Source organism: Callospermophilus lateralis, chromosome 7, assembly GCF_048772815.1.
Source record: "Callospermophilus lateralis isolate mCalLat2 chromosome 7, mCalLat2.hap1, whole genome shotgun sequence".
In the NCBI taxonomy this organism is placed as follows: Eukaryota; Metazoa; Chordata; class Mammalia; order Rodentia; family Sciuridae; genus Callospermophilus; species Callospermophilus lateralis.
The window spans coordinates 135,515,272-135,530,114 of record NC_135311.1 but is presented as its reverse complement, the minus strand read 5'-3'; positions in this window follow the sequence as shown (position 1 = coordinate 135,530,114).

The window sequence follows — 14,843 nt, the reverse complement described above, 5'->3', positions numbered from 1 at the left end:
TGGGGAGAGAAGGAAGTTAAAATAGCCAAGGAGGACGGTGGGAAAGTGTACGGCCGAAGCAACGCGACGCCTTTGCCAGGCAGCAGCCATGCCCACCTGAAGTCAGTGATCATGAACTTTAAGTGAGCCAAGCGACCTGCTTCTGTTTTCTCCAGATATGTCAAGTCAGAGTTCAGTGTGGACCAGGCGAAGAAGTAGATTTAACCAAGACATGCTCCCATTGCCCATCCAGTCACCCCAGCCACCACTGCCCTCTTGACCTTGACAGTTGGAACCAAATGTCAAACAAATTCCAGAGGTTAAAGCAGAAAAGGGCTCCACTTCCCAAAGCAAAGCACAGCATCTAAAGCACATGGTCCTCTGAGTGTCCCGGGAAGGTGTGGGGAGCCCCCGCCCCCAGGAGCACAGCTGAACCAACCCTGCTCATGGGCACAGCAGGGCAGTGTTTGACTTGAACCACCCCAGCGCACCAGGCACAGGAAGGGCGTGTGTGGACATCTTCCTAGTTCTCTGCCAAGCCCAACATGCTGCCCCGCCAGGTACCACTTCAATAGGAAGCCACAGCCCTGCTTCCCCCCAGCTCCTCCGAGCAAGAATGTGATTTCTGGCACTGCAAAGTAAACTTGATGTTCACTGCTCTCTGGGACGCTCTCCCAGGACCTGAGGACAGGTATTTGAAAGGTCCTAAAGTGCTTTCTGAAGCACAGATCCAAGTACATGCACTGTTATTTCAAAGTTTTGATTTACCCCAGAGAGCACTTGTGCAGGAACTTGGGGGTGAAATTTCACTTGCGTCTGCAAGAGTCCTGAAAGGTAGTTGCTAACCCAAGCCGTGTCTCTCTGGCCGAGGGACAAATAAAGCAGCTGTACAGACCAAAGATGAGTGTTGAGATTTTCATACAAATGCAAAACAAAAATATACTTTCACATCTATGTTGTATCCTCTAAGAATGGTTATTACATATTGATCCCTTTTTGCTCTCCCTGCCCAATGTCACCTCCATCCACTCCACATCAAAATTAATAACCTTTTGTGTTGCCCAGATCCCCACTGTGTTTGGACACATGTATTCATTTATTCCTTTATTGAAGTACTGAGGATTGAAACCAGGGCCTTGTGCATCCTATGCAAGTACTCTACCCCGAGAGACACCCCAGCCCTTTTTAAAAAATTATTTATTCTAATTTGTTATGACAGCAGAATGCATTTCAATTCATAGTACAAAAATGAGGCAACAATTTTTCATTTCTCTAGTTGTACACAAAGTAGTGTCACACCATTCATGTCTCCATACATGTACCTAGGGAAATAATATTTATCGCATTCCACCATCTTACCTACCCTGACGCCTCCTCCCATCCCCTCCCTCCTTTTGCCATATTCAAAGTATCTCCATTCCTCTGATGCTCCCCCCACCCACATTATGGATCATCATACACTTATCAGAGAATACATTTGGCCTTTGTTTTTTTCGAATTAGCTTACTTCACTTAGCAAGATATTCTTCAACTCCATCCATTTACTTGTAAATGCCATGATTTTATTCTCTTTTAATGCTGAGTAATATTCCATTGTGTATATATGTGTGTGTGTGTGTCTCTGTGTGTGTATATGTATGTATGTGTGTGTGTGTGTGTGTGTGTGTGTGTGTATATATATATATATATCACAATTTCTATATCCATTCATCTATAAAAAAGGGCTGAAGTGATGGGAGGGGAGGGGAGGGGAAGGGGGGATAGCTGTTGTGAATTGTGCTGCTGTAAACATTGATATGGCAGCATCACTGTAGTATCCTGCTTTTAAGTTCTTTGGGTATAAACCAAAGAGTGGGATAGCTGGGTCAAATGATGGTTGCATTCCAGATTTTCTAAGAAATCTCCATACTGCTTTCCAGATTGGCTGTACCAATTTGCAGTCCCTCCAGCAATGTTTGAGTGTGCTTTTCCCCCCACATCCTAGCCAAAACTTATTGTTGTTTGTTTTCTTAATAATTGCCATTCTGACTAGAATGAGATGAAATCTTAGAAAAGTTTTGATTGGCATTTCTCTAATTACTAGAGATGTTGAACATTTTTTCATATATTAGTTAATCAATTGTATATCATCTTATATCCTTAGCCCATTTATTGATTGGGTTATTTGTGGGGTTTTTTCGGTGTTAAGTTTTTTTTTTTTTTTTAGAGAGAGAGAGAGAGAGAGAGAATTTTAATATTTATTTTTTTTTTAGTTTTCGGCAGACACAACATCTTTGCCTGCATGTGGTGCTAAGGATCGAACCCGGGCCGCACGCATGCCAGGCGAGCGTGCTACCGCTTGAGCCACATCCCCAGCCCTGGTGTTAAGTTTTTTGAGTTCTCTATAGATCCTGGAGATTAGTTTGCTATCTGATGTGCATGTGGTAAAAATTTGCTCCCATTCTGTAGGCTCTCTATTCAACTTACTGATTGCTTCTTTTGCTGAGAAGCAGCTTTTTAATTTGAATCCATCCCATTTATTGATTCTTTTTTTATTAGCTATACATGACAGTACAATGATCTTGACAATTCATACATTTGAATCAAATGGGGTATAATTTCTCATTTTTCTGATTGTACAGGTTGCAGAATCACATTGGTCATACAGTCACCTATATACATACAGCAATAATAATGTCTATTTTATTCTGCTGCCCTTCCTATCCCTCCTTCCCCTCCCCTCCCCTCCCATCACTTCAGCCCTTTTTTATTTTTTACTTTGAGACAGGGTTTAAGTGGCCCAGGCTGCTCTCAAACTTGGCGATCCTCCTACCTCGGCCTCCTTAACACTGATTTTATTTCTGTACTGTGGATTCTAGGGAGCTGATTGTAGTTAGAGGGAGCTGATTGTAGTTAGAGCTAATTGCATATTACCCACAAACATCCAAGCTCACCTTCCCAAAGAACTGGCAGGCATGTGTTGGGCTGCAGCCATGTATTAGGCCTCTCCTCTCCTCTTATCAATCTGGTCAGTACAGGGAAGAGCGCATTCTCCTGTTTCCCCAGCTCCGACTTTGACCATCACTTGTGTGTTGGTGTTTGGGTCGTATGCAGCTGGATTACAGCTGATGATCTTCAGTACCTATTCCTATGGCCATATTGTTTTTCCTCCTTTAATATTTTTATTAATGTAACAGTATGTGAATAGGTTTCCTCATTCAGAATGACCCGTAAGCTCTGGAGTAAACCTAACTTGGACATAATGTGTTAATTTGTTATTTTTTTTTTAATGTTTCCTGGTTCCTTTTGCTAACATTTTTAGTCTTTACATATAATTTTCTTTTTTCATAGTATCTTCATCAGATTTTAGGATTAAAATTATTCTGCCTCGGAGCTGGAGATGTGTATGGTTCAGTGGCAGAGGGCTTGCCTAGTACACACAAAGTCCTAGCTTCCAGCTCCGGCACCACAAAAAAAAAAACTAACCCTTCCTGCCCTTCATGAAATGAATCCAGGAGCTTCCCAGCACATCCTGTGGCTCGCAGAGCTTAAATTACACCAGAGTTTTCCTGTTCTGGTTTTTAAAATTTAGATGAAAGTAAACTGTGAGCCCTGCGTTCTGGGACTTTTCCAGTGATTCCCTTTAGTCGTCATCTCACTGTCTGTTGGAGCATTCAGGTTTTCCATTTCCTCTTGTGTCAGTTTTGGTAAAATTTGATTTTTTGGCATCATTAAGTTTTTGAATGTGTTGCCAAATTGTTGCATGGATTCTCTAAATTATTTTAATGCCTCCTGTCTGATTTTTTCTTCTTTCTCATCATTAATCTGGCATATTTTTACCTTTTCTCATAACTTTTTGTTTTTGTGATCCTGGGAACCCGGGCCTCAGACTTCGCAAGCCAAGTGCTCTTCCCCTAAGCTCATCCCCAGCCTCAGAACTAACTTTTTAAGTTTATTCTTTTCAATAACCAGTTTGAAATTTATTTCTTGGCCACTTTGTTTTTTGTCTTTCATTTCCTCTACCTGGCTCATTTTTATGTATCTTACGGTTGTTTTCTTGCTTTGTAAGATAAGTCCTCAGCCATCCTTTGGTGTTCATGGTGGTGTGGTCTTAGCCCCCTCCCAGTGCCCTGCGGATGACAAAACCCTCAGATGCTCCTGTTCCTCATATAAGCTGGCGCAGTGTCTGCATATTACCCCAAACATCCCCATGCTCAAATCATCTCTAGATTACTTTATACCTAATACAGTGTAATGCTGTATAAGTGACTGTGAATTCTGTGTTGTTTAAAGAATAATGACAAGGAAGAACATCTGTACATGTTCAGTACAGACACAGTTTTTTTTCTGAATCATTCCCATCCTCAGTTGGCTCAATGTGCCACCACAGAGTCCTCAGACATAGACTCAGGGACATGGAGCACCAACTGTATTTAGTTTTGTTTTGTCCTATTTTTTTTTTAACTTTCTTCTTGAATAATGATGGCATTTTAAAAGTTATAAAATTTCCCTCTAAATATAGTTTTGTTTTCTTCATAGATTTTTTTTTTTGTGTGTGTGTGGTGCTGGGACTTGAACGCAGGGCCTTGTGCATGCAAGATAAGCACTCTACCAACTGAGCTAGATCCCCAGCCCTTCTTCATAGATTTTCATAGATTTTGGCTTTAAGTGTTCTCTCATTACTTTCTAGGTAGTTGGGTCATATGTGTGTGTTTGTTTGTTTGTTGTTTTGTTTACTTTTTGTTGTAGTACTGCGGATGGGACCCAGGGACACTTTACCACTGAGCCATATCCTCAGCCCTTTCTATTTTTTATTTGAGACAGGGTCTTGCTAAGTTGCCTAGAGCCTTACTAATTTTTTGAGGCTGGCTTTGAACTTGTGATCTTCCTGCCTCAGCCTCCTGAACCACTGGGATTACAGGCGTTCATCACTGCAGGCAGCTTTCTAGGCAGTTTTTAATTTTACTTTAAATCTCTTCTTTGGTCTAAGAATTTCCTAGGAATATGTTTCTTAATTTCCAAATTAAAAAAAAATCATCTCCCTTAAATTGGTGTTTTGAATTTTATTGAATTATAGTCAGTAAAAGTAACCTGAAGATTACTATATTAAAATATCTAGCTGGGTGTGGTGGCACGTGCTTGCGAACCCAGCCACTTGTGAGGATTGCAGGTTCGAGGCCAGCCTCAACAATTTAGCAAGACCTTGTCTCAAAATTAAAAAAAAAAAAAAAAAAAAAAAGGATGAGGGATTGGGGATGTAGCTCAGTGGTAGAGTGCCTCTGGGTTCAATCCTCAATATCAGGAGGAAAAAATAATCTTGGGATCTTCTTTTTGTCCAAGTACCTACTCACATTTTTATAGATGTTCTAGGAACATATGTAACAAAAATGTATTCTCTCTTCGAGACTTATAGCGATATCTCTGTAGAGATAAATAGTAGTTCATGGACCGCATGATGCCACCTAAGCTTCCTTATTTCTGTATCTGGAGAGCTCTGACCTTGATCTTGGCCTTAAGGACAATTGCTAGCTTCACTCTTCATGCTCAAGAGTAAGTGCTAGGAGGAAGGAGTGCAGACAGCTAATCCCGATGGAGGCAGAGGGACCTGGCGCTGGAACAGTCAGCCACAGCGCTGCCTGCTCTCCCTGGGAGCTGGGCCAACCCGTATGTCACTCAAACACAAGCCAGCCATGTTCTCCCACAGTCGACACCCAAGGATGGTTTCCAGGGGCCAGTCAAACCTCACACCTCAGACTCATTCTGGTCTGACTAAAAAGCACAAAAAGCTCATGGTTACGTTTTGCCTTGGAGGAAATTTACGAATCTAGACTAACTTGACCCTTGGAAACCCCAGGCATGTGAGCCCCAGGGGAGAGGCGAGAGCGGGGGTTGGCACTGAGGTGACTCTCTGAGCCACTTTAGGAGGAAATTTCTGCCTTTTGGGCAAGTTTTCCTAAGCTACCACTTTAGGGGTACTTGGAAGATTCTGAGATTCAACCGAGCCTGCAGAAGGCAACCTGAGCCTGATGCTTTGTCCATCGTGATCACCTGTCCCCAGACACCTGCCTCACTGAGCCTCTCCCCCATCCCAGCTTCAGGGAGGCAGCGCCAGCCTTGTCCTTGAGCACGTACTGGGCACCAGACAGAGACACAAGGAGCAGAGTGGCGCTCGCTGCTGTCGTGAGCTAAACAGCGCCTGAGGGCGGGTCAGGAAGACCTCATTGAGGGATAGAGTGACCTACGCTCCAAAGGGCTGGGAAGGATGGCCAAGAGGAATGGTTGTGCCCATGGATTGTCCTGGGGTCAGGAGCGGCTCAGCCACTGAGGACCACCAGGTTCGCTGGCCTGGCTGGGGTCCTGTGAGAGGAGGTGGGACACGTGGCCCAGGGCCAGATCCTGCTTCTGAATAAGCCCTGTTGACAAAGGTATAAGCAGAAGATTGCACTGTAAGGCTGGTAGCTCAGAAAATACCTCTACTCAGAGGCCACTGCAGGAATCCAGGCAGGAAACAGCAGCAGCTTTGAGACAGACAGAGGCAGCAGGGGCGGAGAGCCACGTATGGGGGAGTGTGGTTTTGAGGAAGAAAAGACCAGCCGAGAGATCAATTGAATGTGGAGATTCAGGAAAAAGGTATCCAGAAGGTGGCTCCCAGGTGTCCAGATTAAGTAACCAGATAACCAGTGATGTGTTACCCGTGTGGGGGGACACTGGAGAACGTGCTGGATGTTACACCTGGTGTCATTTACTGGTTCTTAAGTATTGGTTGGCTACTAAATGAATGCATGACTGTCTCCGTGGATATGCGCCTGTTTGATTGGAGGTGCCAGTGACCTAGCTGAGTAGAGGTGGTGAGCAGGCTGTGGCTTGCCTGCGTGTAGTGTTTGGAATCACAGGAGCAGGGTGGAGAGTAGGATGTGAGAAAGGCAGGGGCGCTGGGCCAGCCCTAAGGAACAGCAGCACTCAATGGGGCCAGAAGGAGGCAGAGAGGTGGAGGAGGAGTGGCGGGACAGGGTGGAAAGGAGAAGAGAAGCTTTGGAGAAAGTGTCTGGCCAACCCAGCTGAACTATGCAGCAAAGTCACAGATGGGTGCTGGAGTCCACAATCTGGAAGGCACTGCCTCCAAGAGAAGCTTTGTTGGGATTTTGGGAGCAAAAGCCAAGCTAGGGTGAAGTTGAATGGAAGGTCAAATAGAGATAGTGAGTGTGACAGTGGCCATAGCATTGGGTGACCTGTGGCAGTGACATCCCAAGGGGACCCAGGGAAGCTTTGGTTCAGGTGCAGGCAAAGGAACAAGTTCATGGCCTGGAGACAATTAAAAGCAAGAACACAACGAGGACCACAAGCCAGCCTGCTTCTTATTATGACCATGCACTTGGCGATCCTAAACAGAACCTGCAGACTTTGTGTGAAGACAAAATTCTTCCCTAAAAAATCTTTAGTGGGTTAAAATTCCATTGAGTTTTAATAATATCTATGTAAGCTTCAAATTAGCACTTTTGTAATACATACCCTTTAATAAGCCTGTGTTCTGCATGGAGATGAATTCTCAGAATTCCCCAGCATGCAGTGGGCGCCCAGACACATGGACTCAACTACGCACCTTCAATTTGAGGGGAGTCCAGTGTTTGGGGAGTGTTCAGGATTGCTCAGTGCCCGGCTTCAGTCTCCAACCCCTCCCTACTACCTGCTCCTACACAGAAGCAGATTTCAAATAAACAGTAGTAGATAGAAATTGTAAAAAATAAGCGAGAAATTATGAATGAAAATACTTCTCCTGTGCTTCTGTGTAACCAGTTTGTGTTTCATAATATAAACAGTGAAACAGTGGCTGGGGTTGTGGCTCAGTGGCAGAGAGCTTGCCTAGCATGCATGAGGTACTGGGTTCGATCCTCAGCACCACATAGAAATAAAATAAAATATTGTGTCCACCTAAAACTAAAAAATAAATATTAAAAAAAATTTAAAAATAAAAAATAAACAGTGAAACAGAGTACAGACTATGATGGGTGATCTTTTTGTTTTGGTAAGTCCAAATTTGAGTTCACACATGAAATATAAAGAATTATTTAAATGGGAATTATTTAAATATTTAAATATTTGTTTCATGGGGCTATAACCAAAAAGTCAAAATTCAAACCACTAAGTAAATATCAAAATATGTAGCTGGGCGCTATGGTGCAGGCCTGTAATCCCAGCAGTTTAGGAGGCTGAGGCAGGAGGATCACAAGTTCAGTGCCAGCCTCAGCCAAAGCAAGGTGCTAAGCAACTCAGTAAGACCCTGTCTCTAAATAAAATACAAAATAGGGCTAGGGATGTGACTTAGTGGTTGAGTGCCCCTAAGTTCAATCCCTGGTACAAAAAAAAAAAAAAAGTACAAAAATATTTTAAAAGACTAAGTAGCTATGACCCTTTTTGTATTATAATACTTATTTAATTTTTACTGACATGATAATATATTTTTATATTCAATCAAAAGGTTTTCACTGGGCTGTAATTTCAGCTACTTGGGGACTGAGGCAAGAAGAATGCAAGTTTGAGACCAGCCTGGGCAACTTAGTGAGACTCTGTCTCAAAAATTTAAAAGGGTGGGGCTGGGGATGTGGCTCAAGCGGTAGTGCGCTCGCCTGGCATGCGTGCGGCCCGGGTTCGATCCTCAGCACCACATACAAACAAAGTTGTTGTGTCCGCCGATAACTAAAAAATAATAAATATTAAAATTCTCTCTCTCTCTAAAAAAAAAAAAAAAAAAATTAAAAGGGCTGAGGGTGTAGGTTGGTGGGAAGGCTCTGGGTTCAGTCGCCTACGCTGAAAAAAAAATCACTATTTGCCTTTCTTTTCTTGTTACTATTATTTGTTTCATTCATGATTATTACCAAAAAATATTTTTGAAATATTGAGGAGGAGAGAAAAGGAAAAAGAGAGAGAGAGAGAGAGAGAGAGAGAGAGATCCTCCCTGGGTTTCAAGCACACTAGGTACATGACTGGCCCCAGGTGAGAATCCTTGGGGACGATGAGTGGCTGTCATCCTGGGAGATGAGATGGGAATTGTGCCTGACAACCAGGTCATAATGGAGCTAAGAGAGGAGAGAGATCCCAGAAGGAGGGAAACATCCTGGTGCAGCCTGAACTGGGGAAGGGAAGACAGATGAGAGGTCAGACCTGGAATGAGCCAACCCTGAACTTGAATTTTGTATAGCAGATCAAAGATCCCATACCCCAATGTTTGGAACCTGAAGTGTTTGGACTTCAGATTTCAAATCTTTCAAATTTGGAAATACAGCAAACCTATAATGAGATATCTTGGAATGGGACCTGAGCCTAAATACAAAATTCATTTGTTTCATCTATACCCAAACACATAGCTCAAAGGGAATTTTATGCAGTAGTTTAGTGTGTCTGCTTGTCACATGAGGTCAGGTGTGGAATTTCCCACTTGTGTCATATCAGTGCTAACACACTTCAGGTTTTGGAGCATTTTTGGATTTCAGATCTTTGGATTAGGGATGCTCAACCTGTAGCTTGGAAAAAACCATTTTCCACCATTTTCCAATCCCATGCCCTGCCATGCCCACCCCACATGAATTCTGCCACCAGAGGTGAGTAATTTGAGCTTTATTCCAATTTATTCCTCTATTTTACCCCATTTTCCCAAATATCATGTTTCTGCCACCTGTTCTTGACTCTCCCCTCACCCCATTAAAGGTGTCACCAGCTGGCTTCCTGCTGTGGAGAGCTAGGATTTATCTTTCTTCACAGTCTCCCCAGGGGCCCATTCTCCCCCTGCAAAAGAGGGACTCAGTACAATCTTTTGTTGTTCTTGTTGTTGTGCTGGGGATTGAACCCAGGGCCTTGTGCATGTGATGTGTGCATGTGATGCAAGCACTCTACCAACTGAGCTATATCCCCGGCCCTCATTAAGATTTTAAATAAATTCTTATCCAGAAAAAAAAAAAAAGATTTTAAATACATTAAAGGATAGTAGAAGTATACTATGAATAATTTTTGCCTTTAAATCTGACAACTTAGATAAAAATGGGAATTTTTTTTTTTAATCCTGGGGATTGAATGGGAACGTTACTTGAAAGACACAGATTACCAAAATTGGTACAAGGAGAAACAGAAAATCTGAATAGCTCTGTATCAGAGAAATTAAATTTTTATTTAAAAGCCTTCCCAGCTGGGCAAGGTGGCACCTGTAATCCAAGCAACCAAGAAGACTGAATTAGGAGGATAGCAAGTTTGAGGCCAGCCTCAGCAACTTACTGAGACCCTGGGAATCTCAAAGGGCTGGGAATGTGGCTCATTGGTAGAACATCGACTAGCATGAGCAAGGGCCTGCGTTCAGTCCTCTGCACTGCAAAATAAATAAATAAACATGCAAACAAATCTTCCTACAAAGTCCAGGCCTAGTTGGTTTCACTTGTGAATTTCATTAAACATTTCAGAAAAAAATTAGTTTCAATCCTATAAATCCTTTCAGAAAACAGGAAATAGCATTTTCCAATTCACTTTATTCTGATACCAAAATTAAATGAAGTCTTTTTGTGTGTGTGTGGTACTGGGGATTGAACTCAGGGGCACTCCACCACTGAGCCACACCCCCAGCCCTATTTTGTATTTTATTTAGAGACAGAGTCTCACTGAGTTGCTCAGTGCCTCCCCGTTGCTGAGGCTGGCTTTGAACTTGCAATCCTCCTGCCTCAGCCTCCTAATCCACTGGGATTACAGGCGTACACCACTGTACTCCGGTTAAATGAAGTCTTTAGAAGGAAAGAAAACTAAAGACCAACATCCCTCATAGGCCTAGATGCAAAATATTTTAACACAACCCAATTAAAAATAAGCAAACATTAGAACAGACGCTTCACAAAAGAATCATAAAACCAGCCAACAGGCAAAAGAAAATGTACAATGTTCCCACTGGGCAAATACAAATTTAAAGGACTGCACACATGTTGAGTGATTAAAGTTCAAAGATCTGACACCAGCATGTGCTGGCAAGGACCCGGAGCACCTGGAATTCCCACACATGGCTGGTGGGGAGGAAAATAGCACAGCTGCCCTGGAAACGTGGCAGTTTCTCAAACAGGTAAACACACTCCCGCCCCGTGACCCAGCATCCTGCTTCTCTGCGTCTACTCAAGAGGAATGAGCACATGTCCACACAAAGGCTAACACAAGCAGCTATCTGTAATGGGCCCACACCGGAAACAGCTCCCGTGTCCATCACAGGGGAGCGGTATGCAAACTATAATGTTCCAACCCTGAGGATGGCCTCTCAGCAGCACCATCCGCTGGCACTCAGTCCCATGAGGAATCTCCAAGTCATGCAGAGAGGAAGCAATGTGCTAGCCAGTCTCCGCTAAGAGGAGAGCATGGCAGTGTGGCCGATGGTAGAAGGAGAGTGACCAGGGAGGGAAGGATGTTGCCTCGGAGAACCACTGCAGCAGTGCAGGCAAGGGAAGAAGAGGGGTCACACTAAGGAGATGGGCAGAGAGAGGAACGTGAATCAACCCAGGACGTGGACAGGGGCATGCGACTGGAAGAGAAGGGGCATCATAGATGGAGGAGGCAGGCCTTTGCCACTGTGGCCTGGCCAGAATCCATTCTCTCTTCTGGAAGTAGACCCCACGTTCCCTGTGGGAACATTCCTCACCCCTCTGCCCCTACAGTCCAAGAGCGGCTCTGCCACAGCCCAAGGCGGGAGGCAGGTAACTGAGTCCTGGCCAGTGGACACGCAGCTCCCTCTACAGTGGAGGATTCTGTTTCAAGGCTGTTTCGGGAGGGTTGTAGGAACCAGGCTTGGCCCACCATGCAGTCCCATCCCAGGGTACGGAGATGGGTTCCAGAGTGAACTCGGCAGGAGTTATCAGAGGCTGGGAGTAGAAGCCACTGGACATGAACCTGGAGTTATAAACCTGGAGCTGCCAGGGTGCGGGGAGGGCCTGCCCCCAGAGAAGCACCCTAGAGACAGCCAGCCTGAGAGTGAAGGGAGACAGGTCCTGAGGAGCCCTGGACTTCATGGAGCCCTGGACTTCATGTCAGTCTGTCCAGAGGTTCATTTGCTCACTTAGGTCACTTGCAACAGGAATGCCCTCGACTGCTCCATAAGGTGGAGAGACAGAAGAGCCAGAGGGTCGTCTTAGACACGCTGAGCACCCAAGTGACAGTGTTGGTGAGACAGAGACTTGGGAGCCCTTCTCTTGGTCCTTGAAATAAGCTGTGGAATAAATGACAGTGCCCAGAGAGGGTGGGAAGCGAGAGGTGGCTGAGGCCAGCGCCCTGGGGAGACCTCAGGATAAGGCTTCAGGGGGAGGAGGAGGCAGCCAAGGTCAGTAAGGGGAGGAGAGACCTGGCATAAGTGCCAGCCCCGCCCAGGTCAGGTTGAGCAAGACCAAAGAGGAGCCAGTGGATCAGGAAACTAGGCCATCGGTGACCTTCCCAGCCCTTCTGGGAGTGGTGGGCCAGAAGCCAGCCTTGGTGTTGAAATGGACTCAAAGGTGGAGAGGAGGGAATCTGACCTTGAGAGGAAGGAGGAAAGGTGGTTTGTGTTTTTCCATTTAGGTGTTTTTTTTTGAACAGCAGGGAGTCGAGCTTGCTTGTGGAAAAGAGAGAGAGATTAGGCATGGGATGGAATCCCAGAGGCCCCAGGCCTCCTGCTGCAGAGGTGTGGCTAGTTGCTAAATTTGGTTAGACAGGGAGGCCCCCAGGAGCCCTGACGTGGGGGTTTGGCAGGGCTCACCAAGGCTGTAGAACCTGAGGTCCACTGGGGAATAAAGAGTGTCCCAGAAACTGGGCCTTCACAGCCCAGGGGTCGGGGGGAGTAAAGGCCTGAAGAGGTGATGGCCAGGGAGGACCGTGGAGGAGCCTGGTCGGACACCTCTGGACAGTCATTGGCTCTTTGTGAGTGTGCAGTGCAGAGTCTGGGGTGGGCCTGGGGTCAGTGCAGCCGGCGTGAGGAAGGAGGACTGGCCACACATCAGGAAGGAGCAAGGCCACCTGGACCCTCCAGCCCTTCACACTCATCTCCCACAGCCTCGGACCAACGATGACCTTCAGGGCGGAGTGGCCTTTGGTCACTTTGTCTCCCTGTTCCCACCCCAGACACCTTCCCTTTTGTCAGCTCTACTCTGAAACCAGGCAGGGAGGGGACTCTGAGGACCATGGTTCCTACTGTTGCCAGGTGGGCCGCCTGGCCCACTGGAGTCCCACTCTGGGTCTAAAATCTTCTAGGAGTCTCATTTAAAAACAGGAAAAAGAAATGGGAAATTAACTTGAATAATATAACTTCATTCCGTATGTCCACAGTGGTGTCATTCGACATGAGTTCAACATGAAGATTATTAATGAGACATTTTACATTATTTTGTACTAGATCTTCAAAGCTGGCCAGCGAGGCACATCAGCACTGCGGCGGAGCTGTTCCACCAAATGCAGGGAAAATGCTCTCGGATCCTGGGCCTTCCAGCACGCAGGGCCTGGGGCCAGATGTGCTATGCTGGCTCCAGAGCCTGTGCCCAGCTCAGGGCCTATGTCCTCATTGGTGAGCTCCTTACCTGCTCCCTGCCCAGTCCCAGTGAAGCCAACTGTGGCCCAAGACTGAAGCCCTGTGTGACATCCCAGTATAGACATTGCCCTTTGTGAGGCCCAGGATGTGTGCCCTGTTCTCAAGCTGGAGCGCTCTGACTTCAGAGACCAGCTGCCAGTGATGTCGGAGGGCACGGATGCCCTTCTCTGGGCTGGATCAAGCTGAACCAGACCCAGGAGTGTTGGATGTGGGGCTTGGTCAGAGCCATGTGGGGCGTCTCCTCTGCTCCAGGCCCTCCTGGATCCCCAGCCTTTGCCCCCAGCTGCCATGAAGATCCAGACCTTTGAGTTAGGCTTTGGAACATGGAGACTTTCTTGGTGGGCCACGGGCAGGCGGTTATCAGATAGTCCACCTTGGTCTGGGAAGGTCATGGTTCTTAATTGTGAAGCTTTGTAGGGACTCACAACTGGGTGGGGGAGAGGAGGAGCCAAGCTGAAGAGAGGCCAGTCTCCACAGCACAGAGGTAGTGGCACCAGAGGCAGTGGGGTGGGGTGGCACGTAGGCAGCCCTGTCACAATCCCACGGGCTCCAGCCGGCCCTGTCAGCAGTGACCCATTTTCTAGAGCAGGATCCCTGGCGGGAGGTGCCCGGCCTGTCATTTCCCCCCTGAGGACTGCGGCCTGCCTTCGAGAAGTCTGTTTGGTCACAGAACCTTGGGGCATTTCATGGTGCTCCTTGGGTTCAGAGGGGCAGGAGGGCCCTCTGCTTCTCCCCTGCTTGGGCTCCAGGAGCCTGGCTTTGTTTACCAGCATGAGATTAGGTGACTCTGCCCACAGAACAAAGGCCCTGGCCTGCTGCCCAGAGGGCTGGAAGTTCCAGGCACCAGGGCAGGAGATGCGCACGTGGACCTGTGCACACACCAAACAGGCCAGGGAGGGCCAGCTGGCCGGAGACCTCGGTGGCCCAGGTCTGACCTAAAGGGTCCCAGGTGCCTCAGTACAGGTGTCAGTGGGTTCAGACTTCAGCCACTTTAATCCAGAAGGTCATGTCAATTATGTTCATAAAACTTGAGAGTTGGGAGGAAGGAGGAGCCTGGCCCCTCTTCAGCAGCTTCTGGTTACTCCCTAAGCTAATCTGGTGATCCAACAAGAGAGCTCACACAAATGGCAGGACTATCTATCTGTGTTTCCATTTAATAATTTGATAATTTGTAATACTTTTAAAATATCACAGACAAAAAGGGAATGGTGATCCATTCCATGGATTATAAACCATCTCCTGGGAGTGGTTAGTTCCACTGGAAGCGCAAAATAGGTGTCTAATAAAGGTGAGCGGGTGACTCAGCCCTTATTCACTT